We start from the raw sequence: 25,790 nt of genomic DNA on the forward strand, positions 1-25,790 counted from the left end.
AGCTAGTTTCAAACTGGCAGTCCTCCTGTCTCAGCCTTCCATGTCACTGGGATTGTAGGTATTGCATCACCGATCCTGGCAAGACTTGCTTTAATATTTTTAAAGCTCATACTCTTTGTTTGTAGGCTTAATTTATATCATCGTTTAATAATTTTTACCACATAAATAAATTTTTTAAAAAGATTTTTGTAGTTACAGATGGACAGCATGCCTTTGTTTTATTTGTTTATTTTTATGCAGTGTTAAGGATTGAACCCATTGCCTCACTTGTGCCAGGCAAGTGCTCTGCCACTGAGCTACAACCCCAGCCCAACCACGTAAATTATTAATATGTGTTCTGGATACTCCTGTTTGAGGCAATTGGTTTTAGGAATCTTTATAAATAGAAACTTCAATGAGCACTCTTTATGAGTACAAAGTCATTTAGGCAACTATTCTTACTATTCTGTAAATTATTCTTTTTTTACAGTCCTTTTATATTTCTTCTACTCACCATGGTAAATGCCCTCTCTACTCTGTAAATACACGACTTGACTTAGACCAGAGAATAAGAGGCCATGATAGCCACAAATATTCCCTATATACATATGATACCAGTCTTAGAGATCAGGATTGGGCCCTTGTCCCCTTGTGTTGAAGATTAAATACCTGAGAAACACCAAGGCAAGCATAGAAAGCAAGTTTTATTTAAGAAAGAGACACAGATAGCATACTTCTCTGGAAAGAAGTGGGGCCCAGAGCTGGATGCCCATGGAAGTGGGCGTGTCTTGCTCTTTTATAGACCCCAGAATCCCCCACCTTCTCTTCTCTTCTTTTTTTCTTCTCCAAAGGGCAGGAAGGTGCGGCCCAGGGGCTAATCATTAATAACTCTTTGTGCCAGGAAGTGAGATCTAAAGGTTACATATTAGCGATACTATGAAAATCCTCAAACTGAGTGGCAAGAAGTATATACACAGTGGAGATGCATGTATACTTCCTTTTTAACATTCTGTCTTCCTTGTTTATTGTCTTTGGCTCATTACATGTCTTTTTTTCCCCCCAGAAAGTGAACAAATTTGTTTGATGTTTTACAACAAAAGTTCATCATTAGTTCTTTGTTAATTAATCTTGTCAAAAATAAGATACATTTCTGCCTTCCAGGCTTCAGTGTCCACATGAAGGTGGATATTTTTATAGTTTATTAGCCAGAAAATTGCTTAAAAATCCCCTTTATATATTTTCTTTTAAAAATTTATATTATTGAAACATCATTGGTTTTCTTGATCCTGGAAAAGAATGGAACAGTTATAGAAGTAAATGACATAATATTGTACTGATGTGCATTAAAATGAAATGAATGTGACTAGGCCAAGAAATGGAGGAAAGTACTCGGTGGGCCTCAGGATGAAATTCCGATCATGTAACACTGATTCTTGTCCAGAAGACCTTCCAGAGAAGCAGTGCTCTGACTTTGATGGGAAACATTTCAACATGTTTGGAGGTGGCTTCCAATGTACAGTGGGAGCAAGTAATTATAATATCTTTGATGTAAATTTTTTGAGACCTAAGAACACATGGCTTTATTATTTTACACCCCGAACTGACTCTTTTTAAAATTTTTACAGTTGCCATAAAAGATCTTTGTAAACTGTATTTTCAGGTTGTCAGAACTACTAACTTCTACCAATTGAAGGATAGGGTTGTCGAAACCACTGACATGTGTTCAAGGCCTATGTCTGGTAAGTAAACTAGAAGTTTATATATATATATACATAGAAGTTTATATATATATATACCGTGATTTAATTACAATAGTTTTTTTTTTTTCTCTTTCTCTAACCAGATATTCCTTGTGTGGCTTCCTGGTACATTCTTGTGACTTCCAATAAATTAATTTTTACATCATGTTATCTATTGGAATGTGATTAAATTTGTTACTAGGTCATTCTCTGTAATTTAATAATGACTCACAAAGCACTGTTTGCTGATTTTGTTTTGCTTATGCTATTCAGAATCAAGATAAAGATGGTGTGAGCTCCCTAAAATGGTAGAAACTGCTTATGCTACTTTGATTGTGACCTGCTGTGGTGACATTTAACTTACACCTTTGTTAAAATTCTCTCTCTAGCCCTCTATCTCTCATTTCTTATGTACATTCAAGGAGTATCTTAATTGTACTAATTGTGTTTTGAAGCAGTCTGACTGTGATCATGTGTTAAACTCCAAGGTCAAGAGAGACAAACATGGAGTGTGTGGTGGAGATAACTCTTCCTGCAGGACAATGGCAGGTGTCTTCAGCAGGGCCCATTATGTTCAGCTGTGTATTTGCTTCTAGTTTTCCCATTTATTTAATGTAATAGTAGAGTACATGATGAAGGTATAATAGTAACACTTCGCTATTGCTTTCTGTGCTCTATACCCTCAGTTCAAAATGATTATGAAAGAAATACTTCCTAAATATAAAAATTACATCTTATACCAAATGTACTTTCAAATTAATGAATTCACCCTCCCAAGACAAATCTAATTATTAAAAATATAATAGGTGCAATTTGAGAATAAGAGTAATTTCAGTGTTATTTGACCAAGATGTGTAAATAAATTCCTAGAGATTGAATGTTACTGTAATCTAAAATGCATATACTTATGATATTTTTTTCAGGAAACTTGCTTTAAGTTATTATCATTTGAACCACTCTTTTTTTTTTGTCTGACCTGGTCTTAGCTGTTGTGTTTGTTATTAATATTGAAAATTTTGATTGAAGACAAAGAATAAAACCATTAACTTAAATAGTAGATCATAAGTATCATCACATTTGATTTCTCAAGCAGTATCTGAATTATAGATATTAATAATATTTTGTCTTGATTCCATTTTTACTCAAAATGGCTGTGAGAATATCTCAGATATTTTCCAGTCTAAAATTTTCTGGACAAACATTTTTTTTTCTTTTATATGAAATAAAAGCAGACCATTAGGACTTTCCTTGCACAGTACAAGTGTGTTATTTATAGCTATGTTTTTCAGCATCATATTGTGTTCATATATGTTTGAACATGTGTTAGGTTATTATGAGTTACCTCAATTAAAGAGGTGTAACTTAAAACTCAAAGATTATATTTTTACCTATAAATAAGTGTAGAACACTTCATACTCTTCCAGGCTGGTGGTACTTATTAGATGATTTGACATACTATTTTTCTAGTTTTTTTAATTCATTGTTTCATGAAAGCCACACACATTTGATCTCCTTCTATAATCAATGACTCATACTTATCACAGTCTGTTGAAAAGTATATTTTTTTGAGGAAAAAAACATATTTCAAATTAGGATTAAATAGTTAACCTTGCAAAAACTGTATTGTGAATTAATTTATTTGTAAATGGAGAAAAGTGTTGAAGTCATTTTCAGTACCTTAAATGGCATTGGCCACATTTCTGCTCCATGGTGGTCACCTTTATCTTGTTGCCTTTGCAATGTGTCAAGCTAGCTTTCTTGAACAACTCTAGCAGCTAGAGTGAAAGTAGTAGACAGGAATATTTTATAGTGAAGAGAAGGTGAGTTGAAATTATTCTTTAAGGTTGATAACCTACAACTAATATGTATGTATACTGTATGCAGACTCTTCCTACTATTTATCACATTATATTTAAAATGGGATGCTTTAAAGAGATAGAAAAAGGCACTGCAAATATATCAGGATCACAAATTTAAGCTTTTATAAAACTTATTAAGTGTATCCAATGTTTTAAAATTTAGTGCATGAGAAGTATTGCCATTTCTCTCACTTTTTATTAAGTAGGGGAAAATCCTAATAAGAAAGGACAAGAAAAACTTAGATTAACATAACTAGAACATAATCAATTATATACTTCCCCGAGAGTATTTGGATAACTATGTAATATGAATGTTTCTGTGTCAGGAACAGAATGTTTCTGTTTCTTGTTTAATGTATATTTAATATAGTATTTCCCCTTTTTCTTTATTGAATTTGATCTCATAAAATAGAGGTATTACTTTTATTTAATACCAGTAAACTTTTAATTTTTCTTCTAGCTAGTTTATTAATAGACTTTTAAGAGCAATGTAAAATTGAGGGAGGTTAGATAAAAGGATTCCAGATTGTTGGGGGTAAATAAATATAGGGATTCCAGGTTATACTACAAACAAAAAGCTTAAGAAATAGCTTGAGGTTTACTTTATTAGTATTATTATTTCTCAGCAATGGAATTTACTGCTTATTATCTGTTCACATTATCACATGCAAAGACCAATTATATTTATATCTCCTGGATTTGTGAATAGCACTTGAAAGTTCATATTTTTCCCAATAGAAAATCTAAATGCATTAGTCAAACTTAAAAATTTAGTCAAACTAAATTTAGATTTAGAAAATCTAAATGCATTAGTCAAACTTGAATATGCTAATTAAGCACTTAATGTGCTAACATACTAATTTCATTTTATTCTATGTTAAGAATTGTATGCTGGATGTGGAGGTGCATACTTGTAATTCCAGTGACAGGGGAGATTGAGGCAAGAAGATTTCAGGTCAGTCTCAGCAACTTAGAAACCGTCTCAAAATAAAGAATAAAAAGGGCTCAGGATGTAATTTAGAGAGTCCCTGTGTTCAGTCCTAACTACTGAAAATAATAACGATGATAATAAAAGGAAGCAAAAACAGAACTTTAAAAGTAAAAAATTAGGAAGAGTTACACATTAAGATTCTGAAACTCTATGTGCTTCTAGACCACAGCTGCTTTTTTCCAGTCCTTAGTAACTTATTAAGGTATTGGTTTCAAAGGAATAACCAGTTTCATTTTTTAAAGGTAAAATGAAATTAGAACTGACTGTATCATTCATTTAGCAGTAATATCCTCTAGGACACCTGCTCTTGTGAAATTGAACATGTATACCTTTATATTGTAGGTTACAATGTTGTTGTAAAGATTCCCACAGGAGCAACAAACATTGAAATTCTTCAGCACAGCTATTCTGGAAAACCAGAAAATGACAATCACCTTGGTAAATGTTTTTGGTAAGCAGCAGCCAATATGTGGTTTGTGTGAGATTTCATGGAGGTCTGAGGTTGGTGTGAATTCCCGGAAGGCAACACAAATACCTGGAGCAAACAGTTTCAGTTCCTACTGAGCTTAGGTCCTCTGATTCTGTACATATGTTCTTCTTAAGCTACACAAAATACATCCTTTTTGAAAGAAACACTAAATGAAATTCTGAAATTTTTTTTCCATTTTTTTCTTCATAAGGATATTTTAGATAATCGAATATATGTTCACTTAAAGTTACCTGTGTATTTAGAATACAATTCTCCTCCTTTTAGCTAATAATAATTATGCAACTTTTGGCATTTATATTTGGAAATTAACTTTAAAATTTTGATAATTTTGCTTAGACACAACATGAAAAGAATATTTTACAAAACTTTTCCATCTGAGAAACATCTTAAAAGTTGACTTACCAACAATTTACCATGCTGGAATAGGTGGTGATGTTCAGCTGATATTGAGGAATTATCTACTTCATATTAATAAAATATGAAATATTGGCCCAGATAATTAATACTTATAACAGGGAATGTGAATCTGTTATGAATAGCTTATTTCAGGAATTATATTTGGCATTACCAAAGTCAGATGTAAAGGGATCAACTGCATAATGGATACAGGGAATCTTTTTGGGGTGATAGAAAAGTTTTATAACTAGATTAAGGTGGTGGTTGCACATTATGAATGTATTAAATGCTATTGAAGTGTTCATTTAAAGTGATTAATTCTGTGTTTTCTGAATTTCATCTTAATAAATGCAAATGATTAATTTTCCCAGAGAATAAAATATAAATATTTTGATATATTATCCTTTTATATTTATTTGAAATTCTTTTCTTCTGCTAAAAAATATTAACCTGTGTGCATAGACACAGAAAAATACTACAGTATATGTAGATAAATAATCCAGTAGGTCTCTCTAAGGTTCCAAGTGTACATATCTGTATCTTCCTGGGAATGGACCACAGGTTCTGCCCAAGGTTAAAAAATTAGAAATGTTCATCTATAAAGTATCATCATTTCTAAGAGAACTACAAGTGTAAATGTTAAAGTTTAATTTGAAGTGAGAAAAACAAACATAATTCACTAGAAGGGATTTTTAAAATGTTTATGAAATTTTGTAATTAAAAGTAACAAAATATGTAGAATTTTTTTACAAAGCCTTGTTTCCCTTAGAGTTAATGTAACAGATGTTTCTTTAAATAGGCCTGTCTACATTTGATCAAGTGCAGATTCCTACACAGAGGAATTTCTGTTTCAGAGAATAAATTCAGAATGTTATTTGTTCTTCACTGAACTCAGTATAATATATAAAGGCAGTTAAACTAGTTCACATATACACAGAGACATGTAACTGATTTTGCAATGATCCCTTCAAGATTGCTTTTTCAGAGGGGTATTGCATTTATTATGAAGTTTAGCATTTATTATGAAGTAAGTCACCTTTGTGCTTTTGGTGCAGTTCCCTGGATGTCAAACACATTTTTCCCCAAAAGGTTATTGTTTCACTGAGAAGTATAATACTAGTAAAACAAGAAGAGAAGCACTTGATTATTACAGAGTTTATTATTGTAAAGTTTTAAATATTATATATTCTCTTGAAAATTAAAAATAAATAGCATAGATTTTAACCTTTACACACTTTGTAAACATTTTCCAAATTTGATCCTGATGAAGGGCCTGTTAAGGCAGAAATTTGTATTGACTTATTATGCAATGTAGGAAACAGAGCTAGAAGTTTGTCTAACATCACAGAGCAACTAATTGAGACAATTTGAACTTAACCCACTGTTTGAATACTAAATTCTTTTGTCTTTTTACTACCACACTATTGTGGCACACCATTCAATTTTATATTTAAAAAGCAACAAAATTAAGAATATATACTATACTGTTCTTTTGCATGTATGTATTTGATAGGCTTATCTTATTACCTATCAATGGGAAAGAGAGAACAAGAAAAGGCATGAATAGAGAAGGAGATAGGAGTATTATTCTGAAAAGCTGATATTCACATATATTTCAACAGGGATAGAGTGCCTCTACAAAAAGATCGAGACAGGTGCATAGAGAGTGGTGTAGTCATTGCATAGCCTTTTAGAATACTGACCCTAGTTTTTAAGCCTTGTATATTTTTTCCAAGACAAGTATAAATGGAGTCTTGCCACAGTCTGCTCTTTGTTTCCTTCTGTTGATGACCAAGATTGGTTTAGCTGATGTGTCTGGTAGGGGCATGATTTCTTTGTGCCTGGCCACTTTGTGTAGGTTGCTCCTGAGACTTTGTATCCCTTTCAGATAGAAAAGTGTAGGGTGAATTTATTCTAATATCTTTGGTTGATGTGCTGAAGTTCCCCTACTTATAGAATTGATACCACACTGTAGCAAAGTAAGGTTTATTTCTTTAATATTATTCTTAATACCAATTTAAAATTTTATTCTTTAAATTCAATACAGGAATTTAATTTAAACAGTTAAAAAAGCTTTTTCTGTACTGCTGACTTTCTTTATGGTTTGGTGAGCAATACATTTGTTCTTTTACAACCCTATCTGATGCCCAAGGGAATTTTCTTTTAAATGGAAGTTTTGTTGTGAGTATGTTAAAAAAAGAAATAAACATACAAGGAGCTCTTTTTGAATACAGTGGATCAAACAACTCAATTGAAAGAATTAACAGTACTGATCGACTGGAAGAAGAACTTGTTTTACAGGTAACTCTTTGGTGGTCAGTAAGAGTTTGCTTTAATCATGTTAGTGAACTACAGTAGTTAAGTACTTAGCATTCATTATTAAACGTAGAAATTATGTTTGAAGCATGTATGATTTATAAATTGATTGTATGTTCCTTTGTATCTTTATTGAGGTGCTATGTGTGGGTAATTTATACAACCCTGATGTACGATATTCCTTCCACGTCCCTGTGGAGGATAGAAGTGACCTGTTCACATGGGAGCACATGGACCATGACAAGACTGTACCAAAATGTGTCAAGGTACCCCAGTTTTAAAGAGATGGTGGTTTAAAAACTGTGTGCTGTTATCATTTAGTCCCTTTGAGTCAGGCTGCTATGGAATCCTCCTCCTTTCCATATGACACAAAGACAAAAGTGTAGTTATATTTTGTCCTTACTTTTCCCTCTCTTTGTGTTTCTTACTTAACAGCCCCCACTTAAAACTACCCTTTTCAACTGTTCCTGGTACATTTTCACATTCTTATTCTCTTTCTCTCTCTCTTTCTCTTACTTATTTTTTTTGCAGTTGCAGACATTTTCTCTAACTTACTTACATCCCTCTTCCTAGTGAAATACCTACCTTCTCATCCACTCTCCTCCACATACTTTTTCTTAGCAACCTGTCTCCCTCTTTTTGTGTTGAGATTTCAAACATTCTGTCATTCTTTCATTTCCCTTCCCTGGTTATGTACTGGTGGCTTGAATGACTGAAAGGAGCATAGAAGAAATGGAAGAGAAATTTATAGTTGGGACAGCAAATGGGAAGACTAGAGTCTTTGTGTAGTGTGTAATTATGGATGCTTAGTTGTGCAATACATGTTTAATGAAGGACATTTATTGAGGGGTTGCTTTGTTTTAGGTCATTAATGAGACCCCAGTTCTGCATTCAGGTTTTAAAGTCTAGTGGATGCAACAGAAGCATGAGAAGAAATCATAATGTTAAATAGTAGTATAATAGTAATAAAATGGTAAATGCAATACCTTATCTCTGTGTGTATTAGAGATGATCAGAGAAAGAAGGTATGAGTAGACTGAAGCTGAGGTATAGAGAAGATGTATGGAATGGAGAAGTCGTTTTCATGGAGAATAGAGAGAAAGCTTAAGAATAGGGGAAAACAGTGGTCAGAGGAAAGGAAGCCTAGAGCAGTATGGAGATGATCCTATAGGAGGAAGCAGGTGACCAGAGGCAGTGGCCACAGATGATAAGAATGTGAGGGACAATCTAGTTAACTGATGTGAGCAGGTTCCACAGGAACTGTGCTGCTTCATTCAGGAAGAGGCCCACCTGCGGGCCTGTTGCTTTGGGACAGTGATGCACAGAGTGATTATTGCATGGGAACAGGCATTCCTGAAACTGCTTGGGCAGTGTCTCCGAGAAGGGTGTGGTAGTGGATGACTACCAGTTCGGCTAGAATAAATGCTAAAGTAGAACCAGGGTCTTTGGTAATGCAGAAGGAAGAACTAACTTGGTGGAAAGGCCCTGGGTGTACTTTATTGAAGAGTATTGGAATTTGGGGAGCATGGGGACCTAGGGGGACAAAGCCAAGCAACAGGTGAATGAAGGCAAATTCTTAAGTGCAGTGTACACACCAAATACATAATAATATGATTCTTAGAGTTTGTGAAATATATAGTGAGAAGTGGTGGGGGTGTCCAAACCAGGAGAGTCCCCTTAAAGAATCACGTGCAAGAGAAAAGAACTAGTAATTCTTTTCCCACACAGTACGCTGTGAGTATATTCCTTTTTGTACCTTTTGGTTTCTCTCAAGATGCATTTCCTTAGTTTTGTTTTCTTGTTTGTTTTTCTGCATATTGAAAGTTATCAGTCCTCAAGATTTTTGTCAGTACTGTACATTTTCTTAGTATTACAAGCCTGTTTGATAGCTTTAATTTTCTTTCATTTTTTCATCTTTGTCCATGATCCTCATTTCTCTTGCACTGATTTGTTTGTGTTGATTTTTAGGCTTGTTATGTGACCATCACCTCCAGATGTCCCTCATTTATTATCCTGGCAATTCCCTTCAACTTTCTCTTAGGTTGGATTCCTTGTTTTCTGTTCTATGAGTTCTTCTTTCTGGTTTCCTTCCCTCATTAGGTGGACATGCTTCTTAGTAATTTACTGAGAAGGAAAGGTAATCTTAGAGGTTTCCATCCCTGAAAGTTGTTTCATTCCTTTCTCATTCTTGCCAAATACTTTCATACAAATTCTAAAATACGTGATTTCCCTTGAGAATTTGGAAAGTCTTGTTTTATGACTGTTTCCTGAGCTTATTTTTCAATTTCCTGTGCTTGTATGTGGCATTTTCTGTTCTGGAAGTTTTGTGGATCTCTTCATGCTAATACCTTGATGCTGATGTTTCATTTCATTTTATTTTTCTTTATTTTCCTAAGGAATTAGGTTGTCATTTCAACTTGGAAACACTGATTCTTTGTCTTGAGAAATTTAGTTGCATTCATTAATTTTTTATTTGTTTTATTTTTATTTTTATTTTCATTTATTTATTTTTTGCAGTTCTGGATATTGAATGCAGGGCCTTGTACTTGGGAGGCAAGTACTCTACCAACTGAGCCATATCCCCAGCCCCATTAATGTTTTTGATAATTTCCTCTCATTCATTTTTCTCTTATGTTTCTGAAGTTTTATTGTTTGAGTATTCAACCTCTTAAACTGAGCACTTAATTTCTCATTTATTCTCTCCATTTCACTGTTTTCATGTTTCTTCTCATAATGTCTTGCTTTTATTTCATGGGTATAATATCTTCTTTTAGGCCTCTGAATGTAAGTGTAGTCTTGAGTTTTCGTCTGCTCTGATATACTAGTTTATCCTAGTCCTATTTTGTTTTTATTTCTTTTATCCTCTTTTGTCAGTGGCTTTTCAGAATTTCCAATGATCACTTGTTGATTATTCATATTCAGGAAAGACTAAGATACTGATGGGAAGTTCTGTGTGAGGCAGACGAGTCAACCAGAGGCTTCGTTTTAGGGTAGCTGGATTGTTGAGTGGCCCTTTTGTTTGTCAATGGGGTGAAGAACCAAATTTCCTTGTCAGTTGATCCTTTTTCTTGGTTATATGGTCCCCCAAGAGAGGAATTCCCTCATCTTCTGACAGTCGTGATGGGGGGAAACAACAGACGTCATCTTTGGGTCACAGCAGGTGGCAAGTCAGGCTGGAATCTGTTCTTTCGTTATGGAGACTCACTTCATCACCCCATTTCAGTCTGCTGTGCTATCGCTTCTCTGCATTATGTCCCATTCCTTCAAGTTCTCCTCTCCTAGAGCTGTGCTGTTCATCTGTGGCTAGTGCATGTGCTGTGTGATATAGTCACTGGTTTTGGAAACTTAATATGAAAAAAAGAATGCAAACATATTATGGATAATTTTTACATTGGTCCCATATTAACATGGTACTATTCCAGATAATTGGGTTAAATACAAATGCTATTGAAATTAATATCACCTGTTACTATTTTTTAATGTGACCACTAGAAATGCCAAGTGACTCAGGTGGCTTACTTTCTGCTGCTGTTGGCTAGAAGGGTTGTTGACTTAACTGCTCTTCATATACCTTTCAATCAAGTCTCCATTTTTTAGATCTACCTCTCACAACATTCACCTCTTCAGACAAACCTGGTGTCTTTTGATTCCTGAACTTCTCTTGGATTTTGTGGCATGAATTTTGTTTTCTAATTCACTCTCCACCTTCACAGGTTTAGGGTTCATCTTCCTTGACTGTCAAAAGTCTATTCCAGGACTGGGGCTGGGGCTGGGGTTCAGTGGCAAAGCACTTGCCTAGCACATGTGGAGCACTGGGTTCTATCCTTAGCACCACATAAAAATAAACAAATAAAATAAAGGCATTCTGTTCATCTACAAGTACAAAAAAATTTAAAAATACATATTCCAATCTGCTTTTTATATTATAAAATTCTTTCTCTTGCTTACTGTATTTCCTTTTATCCCTGTTCTTTTAGACATATGCCTTTTCAAAAAATTTTTATTTTTAAAGGGTCCTTAAGAAAGATCAGAGATAGTCAACTGATAGTACATAGTTGAGCTTTATAAACAGAAAGTTGGTCATATCACAGACTACTTAAACACTTTACTGTCTCTTCATTGCAGAAAATGTAAATTTAGACTATTCCGACTACTTATAACCATTCCTCTGAGTTTACTTTTGCTGTTATGCTGCACACAACCAGCTTTCAAATCTCAGTGGCTTAGAAGAAAAGTTTATTGACTGTCCATATCATACTTTGTTGCTAATTTGTTTAGGGCTGTACTCTAACTTGTTATCTGTATCATGTCATTTTTAAAAAATTGATGGACTTTACTTTTTAAAACATCTTTAGGTTTACTGAAAAACTTTGAACGGAAAGTACATAAATGCTGAATATTCTGCCTTCTTCCTTTCCTCTATGTTTCCCCATGCCCATCCCTTGCCCACTCCCTCTGTTATCATCTTGCATTAGTTTGGCACATATGTGTAATTGATGAGCCAATTTTTATGCATTATTATCAACTAAAGTCTATAGTTTATATTAGGATTCACTCTTTGTGCTGTATATGTTTATGGTGATGTTATCACCCAGAGAAGTTTCCCTGCCCTGAGAATCCCCTGTGCTCACCTTCTCATCCTGCCTCCCTCCCCTGCAATCTGTGACACCACTGATCTTTTTATTGTCTTTTATTTATTTTTTTAAAATCAGTGTTCCAGCAGTTGTAGAGGAGGGTAAAGGTCTAGAGAATCTTATTTTGTAAACAACTTTGGCCACCACCTTGCTGACAGAGAATGTCAAGACCTTCCTGGAATGATTCTAGAGAACTGCAGTGAATTTTCCTGTCCCATTTGAGCTGCTAGTGAGTGGAGTGAGGTAACATTAAAAACATGAGGCTTAGAACTGTTATAACATTGTGTTAGGAAACTGCATCAAAGACTTTATAAAATTCACACATATTTAACTTTATCATTTAAAAAAATAATTTTTTATAAAGGCAGTAAAAGTTTTCAAAATGGCTATCCTTAATGTATTTACAGTTATCAAGTTAGCAATAACATTTGCTAATGTTTATAATTATTTTTATAAGTGCAGTAACCTGGAATATAACCTTCTTCTAAGGTTAGTTTTGTGTCTTTTTTCCTAGTACCAGTGGACATTTCAGTGACACTTGGGCCACAGCAGTTAGGGTTGGCAGTTTTGCCCAGTAACTGTCTGTAAAGGATTGGGGTTTTAATACACTTAGGAATGGTCTTACAACTGTAATTTATCATGCAAATTGATCATTGCATTATTTTGTAATGCACCCTGTTGACTTCTTACAGTGTCTTGTTACATATGGAAAAGGATCAAAGCAGCGGCAAGTTTGTTGTCAACTGAATGAAGATCACTTGAGTGATGGCTTCTGTAATCCAAGTACCAAACCTGAATCTCTAAGACCATGTGAGCTTCATGCACGTGCTGCTTGGAAAGTAGGATCATGGAGGTCTGTGAGTATATTTAAAGTTTTGCCATTACTGCTGTGGTAACTATTTTAGCTTTGCTATTGGATTCATTTTAGTTACCCAAAGACTGTAAATCTCATGTTTTATCATATTTGATCAAACTATAAATATTTTCATGTTCTGTGTTTACATTGGTATCTTTACTATATTTAGAATAGGCATTGTTTAGAAGTTCTGCCGACCAGGCAGCTGGAAATCTGCAAGATGAGCAGTGATCAGACAGATGAGTGTGGGTAGCGTATTGTCCTGTGAAGATTGCCAGAGCTGATGGAAGCCTTTTCACCTCTCCCTCTTTGTCTCTTTGAAATGTACTTAATGTATTAAGTGAGATATCACCAGGTGGAATTTGAAAGTATATTGTTTCTATAATTGTATTGACTTTGCCTCCAAAATATCAGGCATTTACTGATAATTTTACATGATAATTTTTAAAGCTATATTAATAATATACATTTCATTGACTTCAGTATTTAGTAATGTCTACATAATATATTTAAGTAGGCATGTTGATTGAATTTATTAATTTTAGATTTTTGAATGTGGCATAAAGGGTTGTACAAAAGATGTACTGAAAGCATATTATTACCTATATATTTGTTAAGAAATTGAAGTTTATGTAATTTTTTAAAAGCAATGTTTTTTGATATCTTTTTATCTTTCAGTGCACAGCTACCTGTGGACTTGGGTATCAGATAAGTGCTGTTAAAGGTGTCAACGAGCTCGTTAGTGCAGTATTAGATGACAGAGAATGTCAAGGGGCCGTTGCCCAGGTGATAGGCAGGTAAAGGAAACCTCTTTGTGGATTATAAACAAAAATACCTATTATTTAACAAGGGGATCACTAATGTGTTCAAATTATTTTATATGTACTTTTCCCACTTAAACCTCTATGCCTTAAAAATATGTGCATGAGATAGAATTTATCATTCTTGGTTTTGCCAGTCTTATAGCTTAATCATGAAATAGTTTACCCTTTATCTGCCATTGGATCATTTATTTAACTTGTGTATTCCTATTCTTTGAACTGTGCATGTATGACAACATCTATTATTATGAATATTATGGAATCTTAAAGTATGTTGTGCTTTTTTAAGGTGGAGTTCTGTATTCCTTCAGAATATTTCAGCCTAGTGGTATTTTTGAAGTACTTGGCTCTTTCCCTTTTCAATTATCAGATGCAATGATCCAGACATTGATATTCAGTCTTATTATCCACTGCTAGCACTTGACAGTACTTTGAACATTTGAAAATAAAATTCTTTACATCATCACTTTGTAAATTGGTGTGCAGCTATTCTTGAAGAAGATATGTGACAGAGGCAAAGAAATATCAGATTTAATTAAAATGTGGTTGATTAATTAAATGATGTTCTTTGAGATTGGTTTTTCTTTTGAATAGGACTGTATAGTTACTCCCTGCCCAATTATCCCCAATATTGGTGCTACTTCCTTACCAGCTGTTCCCATGGGAAAAGCAGCACAGTGGAGACATGGTTCTTGGACTCCAGTAAGTGAATTTATTGAAGAGATGCAGTATTTCTTATGGGGGCCTTTAGATATCAGCAGAATGTTTGGGACATATTTGCTTAAGTTAATGTATGTATTCATTCACAAGTATTTTGATGGGATGGACCAACTATAGGGCTTAGAATTAGGTCACTTCATTGCTAAATCTGCCTTTCCACAGCCTGTGTTTATGTGCAGGAAATTTGAACCTTTTGTACATTTTCTAATCTACAAAATGAGGATAATGATAATTATGTCCTAGGTTGTTATAAGATACCGATGTGACATCAGGCATTTATCAACTTTTACTTAAACTACGGACATTTTCATGTTGCTTTTCTGAACTAAAAGCTTTAATGTATTTAGAATATATAATTTGCTTTAGTCTTAAATATTCGTTAAGTCTTTTAAGATTGATGTTAATGATATATTAAGATTCTCTTATGCAGTACCTTCAATTTTGTCATATAACTAAGCATTATTTCAAAACATTATATTCATTCATATTTTTATATCTGTTTGTGAAATTTGTGATCTAAACTGGGATATTTTCTGCCCCATCTGTATTTGACTGAGAAATGAAGCCAGGTGATATTATTCCTAATTTATGTTTTCTCAGGAAACTTGATGTTTTATGAATGTGAGCAACATCTATGGTTAAGGGAATTGGGAGAGGTACTATCTAACCTTTTGATGTTATTTTATTTTTTAAGTGCTCCGTGCCTTGTGGAAGAGTTAATCACGTCTGCTCTGTATGCTGTCCTAATGCTCATGATGGAAGAGCAGGTGAATCACATTGTGCACAATTGTCCAGACCTGCTGAAATATCTATGTTTGCTTTAGCCCTTGTGGAGAATGGCAAGCAGGGAATTGGTCACCTGTAAGTATCCTTATGAGAAAATAGGAAGTGAAATGTTTAAATATAATATATGGTATTTTATATAATATCAGTGTAGTATATTACATTGTAAATATTGGCTAAATTTCTGGTCAGTGTTCACCATCCTCTGGCCATGGAAAAGCAACTCAACAAGTTTTATGCATCAACCACCAGCAGCCAATTGATGAGAATTACTGTGCCCTGAAGTTCGCCCTTTGGTAGAACAAGAATATAACCTGCCACCTGCCCACCCAGGTACAGCCACTTTCCTGGTTCTTCTGAGCAACCAAGCCAGTTCCCAGGCAGGCATTTCCCATTAACTCACAAATCAAAGATAATCAAAATCAGGGGGTCCATCTGTCCTTCAGAGGAAACAAATGGAGAACAGGATCATGGGGATCAGTAAGCTGTTCTTTATTGAGTTATATTAATTCTATCGTTTTGTTATATTTGTCATTTTTTATATTTCCTTTAGCAGATCTGTATATAATGACATCAAATACTTTTAATGCTAAATTTAACTGAAGATGGATAGTTTAAGTCTTAAATGAATTAAGCATTTTTGATGTAGACTACAACTCCCTAGAGTTCTTACTGAATTTGCAGAATAATGTGATATTTGATTACAAAGGAATGTACTTAAAAACAATCTGATTAGGGTACATTGTGATAAAAACAAGAGAAAATTCTTTAAGAAGTAAGACTACAAATGTTTATAAAAAAACAAAAATTATTGTGATAGAAATGGAATAGGTAAAATTGAGTAAACTACCAAAGTTCATATTTTACATGAGAATAATGATACAAATTAAAGAAAAATACTAAGGTAAAATTAGGTAACTTCACACTGTGTTTTGTTTTTTATATCTTCCCAGTTGATCTTAAAACTTTAATTCCTTTTTACTTAACATTTAGGATGAGGGTAAAAGATTACTTCCTAATGCATTCTTGAAAGACTTACTTTTTATCAACAAATTTTAATGATGCCCTCAGTAAAACTTAAGTGTTTTGTCAGATTTTCATGCTTCAGTTTGCTTAGGGTTGAGTCAGGGAGTGATTTCTTTTTTTTCACCATGTGAATTCACACTGTGGAATCCGCAGTTCGTGTGTGTTCCTGTGCTTTATCCTGGCCAGTGTTCTCACAGCTGTGTTGGAGGTCTTCAGCGTAGGGTTGTGGTCTGCCAGGATGAAAATGGACAGAGTGCAAGTTACTGTGATGCACCCTCAAAACCCCCGGAGTCAAAGCACTGTGATTCGGGGCCTTGTCCACACTGGAACTATGGAAGCTGGGGAGAAGTAAGTCATAATATTCCCTAAATTTGTGGAGAGGTTTACATCTCTGAAGACCTAAAGTGCTTTCATGACATTGAACTAATCTTACTTCACTATCATGTACTGGTGGATAATTTTACTTCACTGTATTTTGGAAGAGGTTTCTTTTCTTAATTGAGAGATCAAAACCCTATTCTTTTTTAATAGGTGTTCTCTCGTGGTGTAAGTCACTCAACTCATGATAGAAAGCATGTAGTCCAGATTATGAATAATACCTGCTATGCCACCCAGTATGTCTGCAAATTACTACTGTCTTTCTAAAATTACATTATTATTCAAATTATTATTACATTATTATTCAAATTTCTTAGAAAATTGGATTGATATAAACACAGAAAGCAAGTTTGATATGAAGACCATATTTTATTCCTATCGTTTAGTCATTCATTTGATGAATCTTCTCCTTTAGGTTAGATAGTTGTCAATCATTAAGACTTTTCATCATGCTCTGGCACTCTTAGGCACTGTTTAAATGTAAAGATAATTTCTAAAATGGTCACTTTGAATATTTATCCCAACCATATCTTTGGTGGGGAAGAATAGGAAGCAATGATGATGTATGTTGATTATGGATGAAATAATAAATCAGCTGATTTCATTAGTCAAATATTTTTGCTTAATTATTTTTATTACATAATTTTCTTCATAGGAAATTCATCGGAAATCATTGTTTACAGGCATACTTTTGGCCAAGTGCTAATAAATATCAAGTAAATTGTAATATACACTTTAGTATTTTCTACAATTCAACTAACTTTATTATTTCTGAATGCAGGTATGTACATTTTCAAATTGAAATCATAGGAGAAATATAAACAAATAAGAACCTTTATCATTTTGGTATATTTCCTGCTAGATTTTTGCTCTGTGTAGGTTACAGAAACAGATTTATATTATACATGCTGCTTTGCTGTCTATGGTTTTCATATAAAATGTATTGAGTATCTATCCTTGTGTATAAAATTTGACCTGTCTTATTAGCTCTCATGGCTACATAATAATTCATTGATTAAAATCCATACATTATTTAATTGATCTTCTTTACTTAGGTAAATCAGTTTTATTTCTGGCTTAACAAATAGTATTATTATAGACTTAATGCCTTACTGAAATATTTTCCTACTAAGTTTCAAAAATTGTCAGTTTTTCTAATGACCATGATATTAAAACATTTTTATTCAGGGATAAATGTTGACAATTAGAAATAATAAGCTTGAAGTTCTAGCATTACTAATTAATTTAAACAATGAATTAAGCAATATAATAGTCTCTTGAAAGTCACATAGATTTGATATTTCCTCTTCTTATTTTTGTTTACACAATTATGTGCAGGAGGAATAAAATCAAGATTTGTAATATGTCAGTTTTCCAATGGCCAACTCTCACCAGAGCACAACTGTGAAATCCTAAACAAACCACCTAGTGTGATACAATTTCATAGCATGCTTGCCCTGATGATGTATCATGGCATTGGGGACCATGGAAATTGGTACAATAGTATTCTCAATCTTATCTTTTTGTTTTCTTTTACTGTGTGTCTTTCACTTTAATTTCCTTTCTTTATAAATTATGAAATCAAGAGCTTCCTGGAATGATTCTAGGAGAACTGCAATGAATTTTTCTGTCCCATTTGGGCTGCTAGTGAGTGGAGTGAGGTAACATTAAAAACATGAGGCTATTTCTTCTGATCTTTTTTAAAAACAGACCATTGGCCTTCTTGGCTTGTATTATTAAATTTGATAGTTGGAAGAAGGATTGATTGAATTTTAAGTACTATAATATTTAATAGTTTTATAGGTATTTATTTTTTGATATTTTGATGAAGGATTGATTCAATTTTAAGTACTATAATATTTAATAGTTTTAAAGGTATTTATTTTTAAATGTGAATTTTGACCCATAGCACTTTTCCTATGAAAATATATTTCTTCATCACTTCTTTTGTTTGCCCTCACTCTTTACATTTGTATATAACGTTAACACTTTGCTTGTAACAATGGCAAGTCAAGGCTGTCTTACTTGAGCATATAACTGTATGTAACTTTTGTCTGTCAATGTCCAATAACTGATCCAAAACCAATTAATATTATTTTAAAACTGGTTTTTATCATTGTTAAACATTATTTTGTTTGGAAATGTGAAAATTTATATTAAAAAAGAGAAAAATTACATAAAATTAATTGGTTACAGTTGCTTATACCCTAGAAAACTATGATCTATATAATAATTTATATGAATATTTACTTTTCTCCACTGTGTGGAGTGACTGTAGTTTAAGAATATTTTAATTTTCTGTGTTGTTCTTTTTTTAGATCCATAGACCAAAATCATAAATATTCCTCATGAGTGGTTCATCTTCTCTAGTGTTTTTCAAATATCCAAACTTTGAAAAATATATAATACATAAGTATATTGAATTATTTTTCTGTCACTTGTGCTCTTTTAAATTATGAACAACTAAATATATTTCTTTCAAATTAAAATTTGGTTTGAGTATATTTATGAAGTTAAACCATTCTTTAGAAAACAATTATAACTCCAGTTTTACAACTAACCATTTTTCATAACTTTTTATTGGTTCTTTTTAGTTATGTATAACATTAGGATTCATTTTGACATAATTATAAAAACATAGAATACAATTTGCTCCAAGTCAGTCTCCAATACTTCCCCTTTCCCTCCTCCACCCCTCCCACCATTACCTTCCCTTTAGTAATCTTTCTCCTATTTACTTATAACTTTTTTTTATCAGTGCCTTGCGGATATACATAATGGTGAAATTCATTGTAGTATACTTATAGCTGTACTTAGGAACTTTAGGTCAGATTCATTCCACAATTCTTCCCTTATCTAGTCTCTTCTCCTTCCCCCTCATTGCCCTTCCTCTACTTCACTGATTTTGCTTCTAGTTTGATGGAATACCCCTTCCCTGCCTTTCCTCCTACCCCCTTATTTTGGATAGATTCTACATATCAGAGATTCAACCTTTGAATTTCTGAGTCTGCCTTATTTCACTTAGCACAATAGTCTCCAGTTCCATCCATTTACCAGCAAGTGCCATAATTTAATTTTTGTTTATGACTGAGTAATATTCCATTATGTATACATACCACATTTGCTTTATCCATTCATCTCTTGAGGGGCACCTAGGTTGGTTCCACAGTCTGGCTAGTGTGAATTGTGCTGTTATAAACATTGATATGACTGCATCACTGTAGTATGCTGATTTTATATATTTTATTCCAAGCAGTGAGATAGCTGGGTTGTATGATGGTTCCATTATTGTTTTTTGAGGAATCTCCATACTGTTTTCCAGAGTTGTTGCACTAATTTGCAGTCCCACTAACAGTGTATGAGTATAACTTTTTCTCCATGTTCTCATCAATGCTTATTATTATTATTATTCATAATTGAGATTTTGACAGGTATGAGATGAAATCTTAATGTGATTCTGATTTGCATTTCTCTAATTGCTAGAGATATTGAACATTTTTTCATGTTTGTTGTCCATTTGTATTCTTTTGAGAAGTGTCTTTTTAGTTTTTCTGCCCATTTATTAGATTACTTGATTTTTTTATTGTTTGTTGAGTTCTTTATATATTCTGAATATTAATTTCCTATCTGGTGAGGAGGTAGCAAAGGATCTTCTTTCATTCTGTAGGCTGTCTCTTCATTGCTTCTTTTTTTCCTTTGCTGTGCAGAAGCTTTTTAATTTTATGCCATCCCACTTATTGATTTTGGTTTTATTTCTTGCACTTTAGGAGTCTTGGTAAGGATGTAAATGTTGGAGGGTTGAACCTACATTTTCTTCTCTCAGTTGTAGAGTTTCTGGTCTAATTCCTAAGTCTTTGATCCACTATGAGTTGACTTTTGTACAAGATGAGATACAGGGATCTAGTTTTGCTCTTTTAAATGTGGATATCCAGTTTTCCCAGCACCATTTGTTAAAACTAATATCAGATAACTGAATCTAGGTGGGTTTGTATCTCTGTCTTCTGTTGTATTCCATTGATCTTCATGTCTGTTTTGGTGCCAGTATCATGCTATTTTAGTTACTATTTCTCTCTATTATAATTTGAGGTACTGTATTGTGATGCCACCAACATTCACTCTTCTTGCTCAGGATTCCGTTGACTCTTCTGAGTCTCTTACTTTTCCAAATGAATTTTAGAACTTCTTTTTCTAGATCTGAGAAGAATGTCATTGTTATCTTGATGGGGATTGCATTGAATTCATACAATGCTTTTAGAATATGACCATTTTGACAATGTTAATTCTACCTATTTAAGAACATGGGAGATCTTTCCATCTTTTAAGGTTTTTAATTTCTTCAGTATTCTATACTTTTGATTGTGGAGGATCTTCCATTCCTTGGTTAGGTTAATTCCCAAGTATTTTTAAGGTTATTGTGAGTGAGATAGTTTTCCTAATTTCTTTTTCATCAGATTCATTATTGGAATATAGGAAAATGATTGATTTGTGTATGTTGATCTTGTAACCTGTTAGGTTACTAAATGTGTTTATCAGCTCTAGAAGTCTTCTGGTGCATTTTTGGGGGGACTTTTAAATATCAGCAAACAGATAATTTGATCCTTTCTTTTCCTATTTGTATCCCTTTAATTTTCTTTAATTTGCCTGATTGTTCTGGCTAGAGTTTTAAGGACTATATTGAATAAGAGAGGTGAGAGTGCATATCCCTTGTCTGCTTCTTGTTTTTTGAGTAAAAGCTTTCAGTTTTTCTCCATTTGGTATGATATTAGCCTTCTGTTTGTCATATATAGTCTTTGTAAAGTTAAATTTCTCCTGCTATTCATTCGTCATTCCATAGTGTATTATTTAAATCCTAGGTTTTAGGGTGGGTTCTGTTTTTTATCTTGTTTTCTGATTCATTCCATTATGATCTGACAGGATGCAAGGAATTAAATCTGTTTTTATATTTCCTAATATTTGTTTCTATCTTTAGTTTCTCTAGTGTTTTAAACATGAATGAGGGATGTACTTTGTCAAATGCTTTTTCTGTATCAATTGAGATAATCATGTGATTCTTGTCCTTAAATTTATTTTTGTGTTGAATCACGTTTATTGATTTGTATATGTTGAATCAGTCTTGTATCCCTGGGATGAAACCCACTTGATCATGGTGCACTATCACTCAATGTGTTTTATATGTGGTTTGCCAATCAGACATTATTACCCTAAGTACAAATATGATTACACATCAGTGTGATTCTATAACATGTACAACCAGAAGAATGAGCACTTATACTCCATTTATGTACGATGTGCCAAAATGCATTCTACTGTTGTGTATAACTACTTAAAACAAATTTTTGTAAAAGAATTTTTGCATCTTTGTTCTTGAAGATACTGGCCTAAAGTTTTTTTTTTCCTTGATGTGCCTTTGTCTGATTTTAATATCAGGGTTATACTGGTTTCATAAAATGAATTTGACAGTGTTTCTTCCTTTTTTATCTCATGCAGTAATTTGAGGAGAATTGATGTTAGTTCTTCTTTTAAGGTCTGGTAGCTGCTTCAGTTCATTACTTGATATTAATCTGTTTAAGTTTTCTATGTCCTCTTGGTTCAATTTTTGTACATCCCGTGTCTCCAGGAATTTGTCAATCTTCAAGATTTTCTAGCTTGTTGGAGTACAAATTTTCAAAATAGTTAATAATTGTCCTCTGGATTTCAGTTGTGTCTGTGGTGATATTTTCTTTTCATCTTTAATTTTGTTAATCTGGGTATTCTCTTTCTCTTGATTAGTTTGGCTAAAGGTTAAACAATCTTATTTATCCTCTCAAAAAACTCTTTGTTTCATCAAGTCATTTTATTGTTTTTTTCCTCTCACTTTCATTGATCTTGGCTCTGATTTTAATTTTTTCTGTTTTTGACTGATTTTGGTGTTAATTTGTTGTTCTTCTAGAAGCTTGAGGTGCAGTGTTAGATTATTATTTGTTATCTTTCTATTTTTTTAATACACAAACTCAGTGCTATAAACTCTCCTTTTAGAACTGCCTTCACTGTTCCAGAGATATCTATTTGCTGTATCACTCTTCTCATTTGTTTATGAGAATTTTTTAAATTTCTCACCTGATTTCTTCTGCTATTAATTCATTATTCAATAGTGTGTTATTTAAATCCTAGGTGTTACAGCTATTTCTCTTTTTTATCTTGTTTCCTAATTCATTCAGTTATGATCTGATAGGCTGAAAGGAATTGACTCAATTTTTTATATTTCCTAATATTTGCTTTTTGCCCTAAACTGTGATCTATTTAGAGAACATTCCATGAGATGTTGAGAAGAAAGTGAAACCATTCATGGATAGATGAAATATCCTCTAGATATCTGTTAGGTCCATTTAATTAATAGTATTTTTTAATTCTGAAAAATCTTTACTTAGTTTATATCTGGATGATCTATCTTTTGAGGACAGAGGTGTGTTGAGATCACCCAGTGTTGTTCTATCGTGGTCCATTTGATTTTTACTATTGAGAAGGGTTTATTTTATGTATGTAGATCCACCATTGTCTGGGGCATAAATATTTGCAATCATTATATTTTGTTGGATGATTCTTATAACCAGTATGCAGTGACTTTCTTTGTTTCCTCTGATTAACATTGACTTGATATCTACTTGGTCTAATACAAGAGTACCTACCCTCTTTGTTTTTCTAGTACTATTTGTATGGCATATGTTTTCAGCTCCTTTCACCTTCAGTCTCTGACTGTTTTTGTAAGGTTAGTCTCTTGCAAACTCAATATTGTCGAGTCTTGTTTTCAATCCAATCAACCAATCTATGTCTTAAGATTGAAGAGTTTAGAACTTTTACATTCAATGTTATTATAGAGAGATGGTTTTTATTTTCTGCCTTTTTGACTTATCTCTAGGCTTCATTCAGATTTGATTGTTTTTTAATTGACTATTCTAGTGTAATTGACCCTATGCTGGTTTTCATTTTTATTTTTCATTTCTTCTTCATGAAATATTTCATTGACTATTTCATAGTACAGGCTTTATGATTATTAATTATTTTAGTTTCTGCTTATCATGGATGGTTTTTATTCCATCTTCAATCCTGAGGATCATTTTGCTGGACATAATAATCTTAGTTGGCATCCATTTTCTTTCAGAGTGTGGTATTTATCATTTCAATCCCTCCTTGTTTCTAGGGTCTGGAATGAGAAATCAGTTGAAATTCAAATTGGTTTCCCTCAATGTACCTGCAGTTTTTTTTCTTGAAGCTTCAGAATTATATTCTTATTCTGCATGTTAGACATTTACATTATACTGTATCTCAAATGAGATTGTCTTTGAGTCTTTGAATTTGAATTCTATATACATCTTGTATTTTAATTTCCATCTCATTTTTAAGATTTAGAAAAATTTCAAGTATTATTTCATTGAAAGGATGATACGTTCCTTTAGTTTACATTTTGGAGCCTTGATCCACCACAGTGATTCTTAAATTTGGACTCTTGATGTTATCCCATATATCTTGAATATTCTGGTCTTATCATTTTTTTATGGTTAACATGGTTTTCAAGTTGTGTATTTTGTCTTCAAGACCTGAAAATCTGTCCTCAAAGTTGGTGATGCTTTCCATTTAATTTGGTTTATTGAGTCTTTCATTTCTAGGATTTCCTTTTTTTCAGAATCTATCTCTTTATTGAAATTATCTTTCACTTTCACTTTCTGTGTTTTCTAATTTCACTCCTAACATCTTCTTTTAGCCTGCTGAACAATTTAACCATGAACTTTCTGAATTCTTTTTCTGACATTTCCACTGTTGTGTCAATGGAGTCAATTGTTTATGTGTTATGGCCTATTTGGGGTGGTTTGCCCCCATGCATGTTCACATTGCTTGTATGTCTAACCATCTATTGAGATGGTTATTGCTTCCTTTTATAGTGTGACTCACTGTTCATAAATATGACAACATCTGTGCATTATTTGAAGAAAAGCCAGTGTTTGGTTGTGTATCTGTTGTGCCCAAAGGCTTGAGACCCCACAAGGACCACCAGAGACCACGATCAATGCAAGCAGCAAAGAGTCATTTATTAGCGAGTTCGAACCCGGTCCTCTGCGTCCTTAATCAACGACGCTAGGAGAGAGGCCCCGAGCCCTCGTCAGCAGGGTTTTTATAAGGAAAAGCAAGCAGTTTTACAGTGTTCTTCTAATTGGCTAACATTCGAACAGCTAAACCTCCCCTGGTTGGGTCCGGTCAATCTATTTGATTTTCATTGGGTCCGGCCAGAACTGGACGGTCCTAGAGGAAGAAGGGAGGAGGGAAGGGGTGAACTATTCAGGAGCTGAGTCGGGGCTAGGCCCTGCTCTTGTCCTTGACGGATAAGGTCTCCAGGCAACTGCACGTTCCTCGGACAAACATCTCTTAACAACCTTGGTAAGCACAAGGGCCCAGCAGTCCTGTTTGTCCTTGAGACAGTTAGCAGCACAGATACCACCCTGCTCTCAACATCCCCCCTTTCCAAGAACATTTAGAGAGCCAATCTTGGGTCTCTACTGTTCTAATTCTTGCTGCTTAATGGGCTGATATTGGGCCTTTAGCACCATTAGCTGTACTGTATTTATTTTATCTTTAACAAAAGCAATTAACTTATTGATGATACAAGGTCCTATAGTTAAAGCTAGTAACAACAATATTAGGGGTCCCACTGTAGTGGACACCAGAGTAGTTAACCAAGGGGAAAAATTGAACCAGGATTCAAACCAGTTCTGACTAGCTTCCCATTCTTTCTTTCTGTTTGTTAGTCCTTCTCTGACTTCTGCCATGGAT

The 25,790-nt window shown here is 33.5% G+C and overlaps 1 pseudogene; it reads left to right on the top strand.

The window, feature by feature from the left end:
* The first annotated feature begins 1,332 nt into the window (after nucleotides 1–1,332).
* On the top strand, nucleotides 1,333–18,492 carry LOC124974697 (A disintegrin and metalloproteinase with thrombospondin motifs 20-like; annotated as a pseudogene).
* The last annotated feature ends 7,298 nt before the right edge of the window (nucleotides 18,493–25,790 follow it).

This window comes from Sciurus carolinensis, unplaced genomic scaffold, assembly GCF_902686445.1.
Source record: "Sciurus carolinensis unplaced genomic scaffold, mSciCar1.2, whole genome shotgun sequence".
NCBI lineage: Eukaryota > Metazoa > Chordata > Mammalia > Rodentia > Sciuridae > Sciurus > Sciurus carolinensis.